The following is a 13484-nucleotide window of genomic DNA, read 5'->3' as shown; positions in this document are numbered from 1 at the left end:
CCATTTGAAGTAGCATTGGGATAATTGACCTCTGCTCTCCCATTGTGTGTCCCCTTTGGCTGAGGCTGCCTCAGAGCTGCTGTAAAGTCTCTCCATGTGGTGCTGGGGATGCACTTGGTGAGAACTAGCTGTGCTGTGAGGGTCACACAGCAGGTGGTTGTGACTTGTGCCCAGTGAGCCCCGTGTATCTGTACTACACAATTCCGTATTTTGGAGGCAAAAGCTCTCAAGGGGGCAACTAGATATTAACCTCCATTAATGTTCATAAGGTGCAAGAGATGTTCTTGAGCGCTGTTTCTCTTTTTGCTGCTTCACATGTGAAATGGCAAAGGCATATGGTACCTCTAGCTGAGAAGTGCTTTGTGATTTGTTGCTGAGATGAAACATTGCCTCTAGTGAAGGTTGGCAGTGATACCTGTGTCACTTTGCAGATGAGCAAGAGGGGATGCCCCCCTCTGTTGGGAGAAAAGCAGTTTAGAGCACCTGAATGAGCCTCGCTGATGGCTCATGAGCAGCACCCAAGAATGGTGCCGCTGTGAACGCGTGCTTTTCCATTCCTTCAAGCAAGCAGCACACCTGCACACCTTTTGTGTTGACACAAGACAGCAAAACTGAGAAGGGGAGAGGAGGGAAGGATGTGTGGATCATTAAGGAGTAGAGATAAGTACCTCAGAGGTGTGAGCACAACTGGTGAGCATGGAAACTACCACTTCAGATCTAATGTGCTCAACTGGCATGGAGGAGGAGTTGTTTTAACTGCAAAAGGCTGCTGCTTTCCAAACCCATCTCTGACTGCAGTGTTGTCTTTATCAAATCCACGTGGCTTGGTGCCTGGAGCTTTCAGAGCTGCAATGGTTTGTTCCAGCCCTTTGAGCTGATATAATATAGTGTAAAAAAGGGTTTGCGTTCTTTCATTTGGCTGAGGCATAGAACGTCTCTCAGGCATATTCAATTTTCCCAAGAACTTGTAATAGCAAAGGACTGGCCGAGCAGGTTGAAGGCTGCCAGACTCTTTTAACTCCTGCTGCTGCTTGTGGTGCTTTGTAGTATATTTTTCTGAAGTCAGTGTAGTACCTCAGTCTGGAAACTGTTTTTCTCAGGATTTCTTTTCTAGTGAAAGGCAGAAGTGGTGATGCCCTGGAGTGTGAAATATCTGTGGTTTAAACTGTGATGACTGCAGTTTGTCAGAGTTCCCTGACTCCTTCTGTAGGGAGAGAAAGGGCAGAACTGGGAGTGGAAAATAGCCATGCAAACCCATGGGGTATTGGGGTATTGCAATAGTAAAGGAGGCAACTCTGGAGAAGGGACAAATTCTGTAAAGGTTTGAATGTAGAACTGTGAATTTAAATCCTGGCAGATTGTTTCTGGGAAGGGGCGTCTGTCAGTGACTCCATCCTGGCTTTATTCCTCTGAGTGAAAGGATACTGGAAAACCCTTCATCAGCACCAGTTCTACATCTCTGGATCTCTTGCCAACAGGGTGCCTTTGTCTGGCTCTGTTCGTTTGCCGTGCTGCAGTGTGAGTGAAGCCCTGCAGCAGCAGGTGCAGCTGCAATGTTGAAATGCATCTGGGAAGAAACAAGCTGCTGTCTGTGGTAAAACATGCCTAGAGCTGGCTAGGTAAGGGAGTATCCAGAGCCTGGCTTGAGACAAGCTGCCTGCGGGATCTGGCCTTTGGTGGGGTTTTTGGATCTGTTTGCTAGGTGACTTGGCCCTCTGCCTGTGGTGCCAGGCTCCTCTCTAGCAAGTGGGGTTGCACAGCAGCTGGAAAAGCCTAGACCCAGCACAGGCTGGCATTGCAGGTAGGAAGTCCTCCATACTCCAGAGGTTTGGGCACCGGCTTTAAGGCCAGACCTCCTCTGTCATGGCTGAATTTCTCTCTGACAATGTTTCATAGCATCACTGCTGCAGTGGCTGAGCTTTTACTAAAGCTACCCACACTTCAAATTAGTTTATGAAGGGTGTTTTTGCAAAATAAGCTGTTTTCCCCGTACTGAAGGAACACATTGCTGCCATGAGCGAGGCTGCGAGCGGAGGCGATGTGCGTGAGTAACCACTGTCTGATGGAAGAGCAATGTTAGCTTGGCCAGGAACCAGGGCCGAATTTAGGAGGCACAGCTGCTCCCGACAGTGCTGTCCCCTGACAGGCAGAGCAACACAAGGTATTTGCCCTACTGCGTTTTCCTCGACACATCCTACGTGGCAGGCTTTACGTGGAGAAAGGGGGGTTTGGTGACCTGCCCTTCCTGCGGTCCGAGGGGCCTTGGCTGGCTGTCCCCAGCCCCAGGGCTGTGCAGGGGGGTGGCAGCGTGGCCATGGGGCACAGCGCATGCATGTCCCTGCTTCGCTGGGCCCTGCCACACCTCTCCTATGGGATTTCTGACAGTGTGAATCACTTGCTCTCTTTAGGCTCGGGCCGGGCTGGTCCTCGTTGTCTGCACCCAGGCATGTGGCTTTGGTGTCCAAGGCGTGGGAGTAGGAAAATGTGAACCCGCATAGTGGTTAACGTGCAGTTAGTGTCTCAAGTAGCAACGAGAGAGGGGAGGCATATTCCGTTGCACCGTAGATGCTATAAATAATGCTATTTCCGCGTACTTTAAGGCTGTGAATGGGACACCATGTAAAAGCTTCTGGGGAGCAGAGGCTACAGTAGTCAAACAGTAGTAGCAGTTTGTTAGTAACTAGCAACAACCAGAAGTTTACTTGTTAAGTATAGTTGACAAAACAATAGCAGTTTTAGCAAAGATTAATGTTCCCCTGAGAGTGGATATAGATGAAATGTGTTGCACGAATTTGCTGGATTTGTCTTGTCTTGTGGAGATTCTCTCCAAACCTGGCTGTACAAGAAATGCAGCCTTAATTTCTTGTCAGTGCCCTTCACAAGTTCCAACACACGCTTCAGCCGCACAGCAATAAAGTCTAGATTTCATGCAGGAAATGCATTCCTCCTTCCAAATCAGGAGCTCCTTTTTGTGGAGGCTTTCTTGCACCAGCCCTGTCAGGTTCCAGGCAAATCCTAAGCTTTACCTGGTCCTGTGTCCCCCAAATGCGGCCACCTTCAGCCAGACCTTGCCTGTACATCTGTCCAGTTCTGAGCATGGAGGCAGGGAACTTAGGGTCATGCAAAAGACTGGGCAGACTGAGTGTTCCTACATGCATGGGGCACATTTGGGTGTTTTAAAACTTAGTTCTTCACCCTGGTGCAGGAATCTGGGTTGTGCCCATTGCCAGATGGTGGCTCCTAATCTGTAAATATGATATTGCTAGCGACCACTGCAGTTAAAGCCTTCTTTAATTCAGCTCTTTCCTGCTGTCATGCTTTCTTTCCTGTTCTGGGAGCTTGTGTCTCTTGAAGCTTTGTGCTGCAACACTGACAAAGGAGGAGGTGCAGCTCAGCTGCTGCTGGGGTCCCCATTTTGGTCTGGAGATTACCAGAGAATCAAGCCTTGGACATGCAGCTTGGTGGTCCTCATCCTGAAACCTTCTCAAACTGGCAGGCATCACTTGGGGCATGAAAGAGACCCAATGCTTCTGTTTAGCTTGGAGTATTTTCCTGTTCTCCGTGCATGTCAAGTCTTTGAAGGCTTTTTTTTTTTTTTCCCTCCCAGCAAAATGGGGAGAGTTACATACAGAGCAGGGGCAAGGGAAGTGATTTATCAGCAGCAGGGCAGGGCTTGACAGTTGAAGTGCAGTGCGTGCCTGCTCAGTGCTGCTCAGGTCACTTCTTGCTGGACAGACCTTCTCCAAAATGAATGCCATGAAATGCTTGCCTTGCCCCTGATGCTTGGAGCAGGGTGCTGCTCCCTCCACTGCTCCTCTATATTCTGGGTGTTAGCTGGGTGTCTGTGGGCACCTGTGGGAGTCAAAGCCCAGCTGCACCAAAATTCAAATCTTTGATGTTAGGGAAACCTTGTGAAAAGTTTACCCCCTGGCCCCTTCCCCAAACCAGGCTCGTATTGGATCTCAAGTGGGGATACTGCTTTTGGTAAACAGATTATCAAAACCTGGGGTGGCTGTGGGCTAGAAAGATGGGTGATCTGAACTTAGAAGCCTTCTAGAGATTCAGATAAATAACCTGCTGCTTGCTCCCAGAAAGTAAATTATTTGTCTTGCATGGAAAGAATAAAGCAGAAGTAAGTCTTGCAGAGATCAAAGCTTCTATGGAAATAACTGACTGGAGTTTCAGTAATGAAATAGTAAAGAATAAGGAATTGGGAGCTTTTGCTTTTGAGTCTTCTGAGAGCATGCAGTATAGTGTGGGAGAGAGGGGAGTCAGGTATGAACCGATGCTGGTAAATTAAGTCTTAGGTTAAAACATGAGAAATGACCTTACTCATAAATTGTAAGCTTTTAATCCTTCAGCTCAAGTTTAGTGTGTGTAACAAGGAAACCAAATAAATGAGTGTTTTAAAGCAAGTGGAAGGCACTGGCAGGTGGGAGTGAGGGCAAGGGATCAGATCTGCCTTTAGTGCTTGGAGCAGAGCTGTCCTTTCATCTATTTTTTTTTTTTTTTTTTTTTTTTTTTTAAAAAAACCAAACCAAAACTACCTTTTATGTTTCCTTCCCATGAGCATCTTCTAGCTCTTTGGACTATCTGTTGCAGGCTAAAGCTCAGCTTTACTGATCCATCCCCTGGTGTTATTTCTCCCTGAAAATGGGAACCTGCAAGTGGCATGTGATCCTGTCTTTTTGGTTTCTTTTGCATATCACCACCGTGATCTTTTAAGCCAGAAGCTGAATCTCCCCTGGTGGCAGAAGAACACGTGTGTAGTCTTGGTAGTGAAAGTGATGACTTTCTTTTGTTTTGGGTGCAAATCTGCAAACCTGGCCAATGGATCTGCAAACACCTGATCTTCTCCTTGTTTTCTGTTCCTCTTTTCTTTGAAAGAGCACCAGGATGAACTGCAGGCAATGCCATGTGAGGTTTGCACTATACAGTACCTTGAGTTTCATCTACAGAAATAATTTGGATCGAAGTACACAAGGAGAGCAAAAGCCCCAGGTAAGAAAACTGTAGAATCAATACTTTTGTTGATCAACTTGAGGGAACTGTGTGCTTCTAAGTGACTGTACAGGTCTATATCTGCATCAAACTCCCTCTCTGTTCCTGGTCTTTTCAGTCTCTCACAGGGACTGCAAGCCAGGACACTGATCACAAATGGCACCTTGCCCTTTTTCTGCCTGCACCTCCTCTCTGTTAGTGTGGAAGAGGACTCCGGTCTTGCTGGGGTTATTTGTGTCAGAGTCCTTGGATGAAAAGCCTGATCCCCTGCTTCTCTGCAAGTGGCACAGGGTCTCTTGTGTTTAGGCTAGTCCTCTCTCTTCAGTCCTTAAGTGCTAACAAGTATAGAAAATACAGAGGGTAGGAATTTAATGGCATTACCATTTCATAGGCAGCTGAAATAGATGTCTGGCAAATAAAAGCTTGAGCAGAAGCTCTGTCATGTTTAATATCAATTAAAATTAAATTTCACTGAGGAAGTACAGAAAAATGCTCATTTATCATTCAAGTCGTCATCTTAGTTTGTTTCAATTCAGTGTTTTTGCCCTTTAAAAGAGAGAGAAAGTCTATGAATATCAAATTCATGCCCGTATGGATACACAACCGCCTAATCTTTTTGCATTCTTGTGTCCACTGAAAATGCTGGAATAGAAGCTAGAGACCTTCTTCCCAGTCGGATGCATGCTCTGCTTCCCAGTGGGCTGTGCATGTTCTGCCGGGCTGGATAGGGAGTGCTTTTAGGGCAGGTGCTGCCACTTCTTCAGGCATGAGCAGGATGGGACAAGTTTAGGGTTGCATAGAGGGGAAGCTGGACTGTCCTTGTGGAAATCCTTTTTTGTTTGTAGTGGAGCCCCTCGCTGTAGGGTTGGGAGATAGACCTCAGCTGTGACAAAAGATGTAAAACTGCGTTTCATTCTGTGGTCTACTATCAACAATTCCTCCTTTTATATTTGAGTTGTTGTAAGCTTTTTTTTTTTTTTTTTGGACATATTTGCCCTGAATCTGCAGGATTCCCAGATGCTGAGGGTGCATCAGAGCCACTGTCTGGGCTGTTGCTGGCATGAGGCAGCAGTACCTGGTGGCTGAGGGAGGAGAGTGCCCTCCAGCAGGGATGTGTAGGAGGTTGATGGGAGACCTGAGGAGATGATATTATATTAAGATGCTCTGGGTACTGAAGAGTTTCTGCTTTTAATGCTGTGTTTAATGATACCAGTGTAATGGTTATCATACGAAACATCTACAACTGCATTTCCTGTTATGCAGCTTGTCAGGCACTAATTGAGCCTGTAAGTAACTGCTAGCTGTTGCCTAGATTCCTCTTAATCACATTCTTATGGCTGTGGGCTAAGCTATGTTTAAAATGTTGAACAAATGACTGTGTCCTGTATCAGATTAGAGGGGGGAAAATGTGTTAGGTGCTGGAATAGCTGTGATGTTCCAGCAGAGCAGTCACCTTTCTGCAATGACTTTGCACGCTGTCGAGGGCTGCCTGCTGTGCTGTGGGGAAGCCCAAGCGCTGCCCAGCTTTGCCCTGCCTTTCCTGGGGACACAGTCTCCCAGCACGGCACTGCAAGCCCTGGCTGGTAGACGAGCAGTGTCACTGAGGCTGAGCAGGGCTTTGTGGAGAGTCTCCCCCAAAAGGGTCTCACCAGCCCTTGCAGAGCCAGGCTCTTTGCAGCACTGCTGCTGGATGGTGCCATGCCTGTTCCAAGAAAAGACAGCTTCAAGTAACTCATGGGATGTTGTTCCTCCTCCACTGAGGGCATGGGATGACAGTTTTGGAGTGCCCCCCTTTCAGCTTGTGTTTACATCTCCTCTTAGTCTCAGCTCTTTTCTCTCACACCAGTGCTTTAAATTCCTTTGGATTTTCATTTTAAAATAGCCTTGTTTGGCTTTTCCTTATCAAGTGAGAGTTTTTTTCTTGATTTATCACTTGTGACATAACCAATTGGGTAGTCTGATAATCAGATTTATCTAGTTGGTGTGCTGATGGTTAGAACTAGAGTCCAAACTTGCCTATGGCTATTATTTGTCCTGGTACGATTAGTTATTTCTTTAATCAAAATCCGTGTAGCAGTAGAGTAGTGTTTTCCCTTTCAACAAAGCAAAACATTGCTATGAGCTGCAAGATCAGAAGCCAGGTAATGAGGGAAGGCACTGCTAGTGTACAGAAGGTTGCAGCCATGGATCAAAGGAGTGTTTTGCATCAAGCTACAGTGAATGCAGTAGGAAACCAGACAGTTAAAACTGTCTTGCTGGCAAGAAAATGACTCCAAACAGGGGCTTAGCAATACAACTTTAAGGTAGGAATATAATGAATCTTATAGGTGTATGCCCTAAGAGGTGGAGAGGCATGCCTGTGTAGAGGGCAGAAACCTACTCACACTGAGTTGCTTTAATAATGCTGTGGCCAGGGGGCATCTGACGTTTGTCCTGGACTCCGGGCAGGGCCCCCTTGGTAAACACATTGAGTGGGGCTAGCTGCTATCCTAGCCTGGGCTTAGAGCTCAGATGGGCTCAACCTGAGTTCCAAAGCCCCCTTCTTGGAACAAACATCCCTGTGGCAATGCCAAGCAGCAGGATTTGCAGTTTGCAAATCTGCTGGGACACGGGTGGGTTTGAGGGCCAGCTGGGCACGGCTCTTGCACAGGAGCCACTCTACTTGGGCAGAGCGGGAGCACTCTGAGCCCTGGGAGCTGCAGGGATGGCAGGGTGGGTTTGGGTAAAATAACTTATGTTGTTCTGTTCTCCTGTCCTCAGCCTGTCCTTGGGGGACAGGGGCCAGCACTGTTCTCCACTGGCACCTTTCTGTTGCCCAGCAATCCCACAGGCATCTAGGTTGGTGCATCTACTGCTGCTCCCAGGGGGTTGCAGCAACAGAGGCAAATCTGGGAGCAGATGACAGTGTATGATACCCTACTATTTATCGCTGTATTTTTAGGAATGGATAATTTTGCTGCCTGGATTCTCTGTATTGTTTAGCTTTGCTGCTCAGCACCTATTGCTAAAATTATGCAGACCTCAACCAGAGCTGCAGTTGTAAAAATAAACAAATCCTTCCATGACAGCCCCAGGGCAGCTGTTTTGGCAGGAACTGGCTGACTGTTGCTGTAAAGCAGCACTTGGGGGTGGCAAGGCCAAGCCAAATTCAGGTTTCCAGCTCTACCCATTGCAGTGGGAAGAGTGTTCAGCTGTTGTGTACATAGAGTTGGGTCAATGCTGCTTGGTTTGTCAGCCTGGATGTGACAGTGGAGGCTGGCTGAGGTGGCTGGCTCTTGTCCTGGGTGGCCCCAGGGTCCTTTCTCATTCTGCAGCCCTGAGCTGCTGCAGTGTAGAGGAGCCCTTGTTGTGCTGTAAGGACAGACTGTAAATAAACTTTCGGCTCTGATCTTTTACAAGCACGTGCCATGCTGCAGCAGAAGGACCACATTGACTAGCCTGGCCTTGATGGAAGAGGCTAAGAGAAGAGAACTGGAGCATGTCTCCTCATAGCCTGCCCCTGGGTGCAGAAAACATGTTGCTGTTAATAGGAATGTCTTACTGATGGTTTCAGGACTCCACTTTCCTCCTCCAGATTGGCATCTTCTGACACCGGAACATTTTTGAGAGGAAGAGGAGAAAGTGTTTTACCCTCTTTGAGGTTAAAGGATATTGATGTTCTCTCATTGTCTACTCCAGTACAGCAGCGAGGTGATGTGGTTTAAAGACTGGGGCTCAGAAACCCTGTCCTTCTTTAAAAGGAACTAGGATAAGTTGGGCTTTTTCTGGGTAAAACACTACATGAAGCCGTTGTGCGAGGCAGCCAAAGCTGAAGTGTGGAAAGCAATGCCTGTTACCTCTCATAAATAAGAAAAGATGCTGCTTTTTGGATGATGTCATGGCAAAGATGTGCTGAGGGATTTTTGCAGTGTTGGTTGATATTGCTTGGCTGTAGCACATCTAGGAGGCTCCTAATGCCTGCAAATAAAATCCTTTCAAGCCCTGGAAGGGGAATTAGTCTCTTGATAAGCCAGTGCAGAATATAGATGCCTATTTCTAGCACGGGGAGCTTTGCACGTGAAAGGCTTCAGCTGCTCTTCCCTGTTCTGTTCTGACCTATTGTGGTACTCTTCTGCCTGGCAGTGGCTGTCTAAAAGCTAAATACTGAGGCAGACTCAGGCTCCAGTGCAACTGCTGACAATTTTCCCCCAAAATAGCAACTTTAAAACTAAGGTCAACAGCCAGACAGTGTTTCTATAACACTAGTAGGCTGTATGTCAGGGTTCTGGGGGTCCCTGCAGGTAGGGTAAGCCCTAAAGCGGACGTGGTGTTACTTTAAGCCAGAAGAAAAGATGACAAGCTTAGGAACACCTCATATCCCAGCTTAGTATGTTGACAGCTGCAAAAAAACAGCACTAAAGAAACTGGCAAGCAAATATAGTAACATGAAAAGAGTTTCCCGTCTCCCCCTCTTCTGGGTGAATGTTTCATCTATAGCATTACATGTGGCAATGGGCGACTGAAAAAATACTGTCTGCTCAGATAAAGTGTATATATATAAATTTGTGGCCCAGTTCTGTAAAACCAGAGTGATATCTTAACCTGTGCAGCCAGAGATGTGTTCACAGAGCTTGGAAAATGGGTCTTGGGCTCCAGAATGTGTCACTGCAGGTAATTCCCAGGGCTGCCCCTGAAGTGTGGTTGCTGGTTCCAGCCGATTTGTGTCTTGGACTTCTTGACTGGTCTGAGCACAGGGTGCTGGGAGCTGCCTGTTCTGAGGCTTTGCCTGGCTTTAATTTTTGCAGTGTCACCTGGAGAGCAGCACTGAGCCCAGATCTGCTGAGCAGAAGATGGAGCCTTACAGAGCCAGGCTGGATGCTGCCCCAGGGAAGCTGGAGTTGCCTTCCTCCATCAATAAAAAATCTCTTTCCACTAACAGATACCACCCCACACCAAGAGGAAGCTTTACCTCCATTTTTTTTTTTTTCTCCTGCTAGACCTTCTTTATTGAAAGCAAAATAAACCATGCATCTTGGACAAATATTATGACATTTCATTATTCACACTGTGTGATAAGTGAGCTGTTTTGGGGAGCATGGTACATGATTTATTTAACTTGGATGTAGATATAAATCTAATCTTTGGAGGAAGCATTGTAACTCTGTAGGAACGTTGATGCTCTCATGTCCACTGGAGCATAGCCAGTACCTAGCACCTAATTTTTGATGTTTTAATGTAAACAGGGCACCTAAGACTGTTTGTAACATGTTAGAGGAACAAGGTAGTTTCACCAGTGTCTAAGAGCTGAAAAGTGGAAGATGCATATCAGATTTTTAAGTGAAAAAGGGAAATTCCTTTTATGATAAACATTTCTTAAATGTGTAGATTTTGACTACTATGCTCAGGATAAAAAGAAGAAATACTCTATTTTGTTCCATTGCCTTTATCTTACAAATGGCATTTCTGGCATTTTAGCTTGGACTGTCCACATCCCTAGAGCAAAACTTGTAGAGCTGTGTGTCTCTGAGTCACTCAGGTGGTTTGGAGGGGAGGCTGCAGCTGGAGCTTTGACCATTCTGGTATGTTGACAGTGCAGAGCAGGGCATTTTGCCCTTGTCCCATTGGTTTTACGCAAGATGCTTGGCTGGGCACAGCTTTCTGGAGAGACCCCCATGCACAGGCTCATGTCTTGGTGGGATTGGGGAGGGGCAGAGTCTTTGGTGTATCCAAGCCTGATACAGGAATCCTTGTCTAAACTGTGGCTGCTGACCATGGTTAGGTATCTGATGGGTTTGTAGCTACTAGAGCTTCTATGAATTATTTTCCTGTCTCTAAGCTTTAATTTTGCTTCAGAGTCTAGGATAGTTTCTTTAGGTCTCTGAGATGGATAACTGCTTGATACAGCAAGCTGTGCTCTATTGAAAAAAAAACCAAAAACCAAACAAAAAACCCAAACCATTTTAGCTGCAAGACAAGATGATGAAGGCTGGAAAAACTATTATTTTTTTTTCTTTGCCTTTAAGTATGAAAGAGCCAAATCCTGTGAGGTTCTGGTATATCTGCCATGGTTAAAGGCCACTTGCAGTTAGTAAACCCAGCTGAGTTTTGGCCCATACTGTTGATATATGGTCCTGTTCAGTTTTATGCTGGAGTTTTCCAAGAGTTAACACTGGGCTATTTGTACTTCTGTGGGTGTTGGCTGACTGGTTCTGCTGTCATAAATAGCCCTAAATTAACCAATATCCGTAGACTTCCTTGACTATACAACATAAATAATGAATGGTTGTTATAGCATGCCCTTGTTCAAACCATAGCATGGGAGTTGCTTAGATGCAGTTGGACAATCTGCACCAATTCCATCTTTCTTGGAAGAATTCTGCCTTTCTGGGACAAATAAGAGCTCTGTCATTGCCTTCAGCAGTGCAAAAGCAAGTCTGTGGCTGCAGAGTGATGCAGTCCTTGGTGCACACCTTAGAATGAAGAGTCAGCTTAACTACCTTGAGGCAGCTGGGCTATGGGAATTTACCAGTAGGAAAGAGGCTTCTAGACTATCAGATTCAGACCTGGACCTGTGTGGCTTTCCAGGCATTGCAAAATGGCTTTATACATTGATTTTAAATATGAAGGACATTATGGAAAGTAGCACAAACATACATATTGGAAAACTGTACAGGTGTATGCTGGCACTGCAGTTAGCCCACCACAGTAATATAGCCCTCCTGTCCACAGTAGGACAGGTGGAAATTGCTACCAAGATGCTGCCTGAGCTATGACAGGACTGACCATCTTTGAGGTGACAAAGGGTTCAATGAATAGACTGGTGAGGAAGGAGTGGCTGGGGGTGCTTGTGGAGGCAGAAGGAGAAACTGTGATTGAGTCATGCTGAAACTGAGGCAAAAGATGGGCAAAAATAAAGTACAAGAAGATGAATTGGCAATGGTATAGATGGAAGAAAAAGTAAAAGATGGTCTAACAAGATCCCAGCTACGTCTGAATCAAAAGGGATATTTGAGTGTGTGTATGTCCCTCATTGGAACTGGTATCCATATGTGGAAGAAAGCGATACTGCTTTTCTCCTTCCCCACACTATTTCTGGTGCTCTCAAGTCATGCCCAAGACTTGCTGGTATTTCATGAAGAAAATGCTGTCTTTTGGGAAAGCAGTGCCAGAGTCCAGAAAAATAGATATTTTAATAGCCGTGTGATTGAATAAATATTATTTTTTCCCTTGTTTTTAAAATAAGAGAAAGAATTTGGTGATAAAGCTTTATTACTTTAAAGACTGATATCTTCCATCATTTGAGCTGGACTACTTAGATATGGAGAGGGCAAAGGGGAGAGTTGCACATCCCTGAAGAAAACAAGCAAATCATGCTGGAGCCTCTGAAGGGTTGTGATGCAGCTGGTGGAGAGCTGGAAAGGCAGTCTGAACCTCTGAGCTGGGGCTCCTGTGCCTTAGCTTGCCTCTGCTGCAGGGAGATGATGTTATGACTCCTTGTAGAGAGGAAGGACAAGTGGGTTTCTTTTCTAACAAAGGTCAATTTAGTGAACTGGGATTCAGCTGCTCAATCCTCAGCAGTGGGGGTGCACAGCTCTGAAGTCCAGGACTGACCTGCTCTTCTTGAATTGTCCACAGGACTAAATGGCAAGATCAACCAGCTCTGTCCCTTCATGATAAGAAGCAGCCTGAAACCCTGCTGTTATTGTTGATTTGGAGCCCTTTCTTGGAAAAAGCTGGAATTATTCATCCTCAGGACACAGTGGTTACAAGCAGAAGGGCAACATTTTCCATCAGTTTTTTTTCTGGGACAAATATGTGAATATTTTGGGTGCTCATGTCTGTTTTGCCATATTCTTGGTTGCAAATGCCCTCCTCCTACCTAAGCAGACCAATCAAAAAAATCCCATTTTGACTTTTTGAGCTCATTTTTTTCCCCCAGTGATACTGTGCATGTGCTTTGACAACTGATGCATGGAAAAAGGGATCAGTTTGTCTGCATGCCTGTTATGAGCAGGGCAGAACACAATGGGCTTAAATGTTCTAGGGAAGACCTGGGCATTAGGGGAAATGTATCCAGTGGTGAGGATGTAGGGTGATGACAATACTACCTGTCGTGGGTTTAGCTTGTGTGGCTGAATGGTGATGGAGGTGTATGGCACACTTGTACAGCTGAATCAGAGCCTTCTTGCTACGCTGAGTGAGGTGAAATGCAGTTACACAACATAAATGTGAAATTGTGCCTCTGAGGCTTTCTCACTATACACTGAAGTTATTTTTCTTTGACAACAGATGCAGCTCCTGTTGTGAACAAGGGAAAAATGAGAGTGGCTGCTGAGGCTGCGTTGACATGCAAGTAGAAAGGCAAGTCTAACAACAAATATTAAATCTCAGGAGGGTCTTGCACGGGCAGAAAGTCCTTCCTTTTTGTGGTAAATACACTTGCAAGCAGAGGAGGAGCAGGAGATGTTGGTATCCCTTAAGGGACTGGGTGAGGTTTTTTTAAA

Source organism: Phaenicophaeus curvirostris, chromosome 11 (assembly GCF_032191515.1).
Source record: "Phaenicophaeus curvirostris isolate KB17595 chromosome 11, BPBGC_Pcur_1.0, whole genome shotgun sequence".
Taxonomy (NCBI): Eukaryota; Metazoa; Chordata; class Aves; order Cuculiformes; family Cuculidae; genus Phaenicophaeus; species Phaenicophaeus curvirostris.
The sequence above is the reverse complement of the archived record's forward strand: the minus strand, read 5'-3'. Positions refer to the sequence as shown.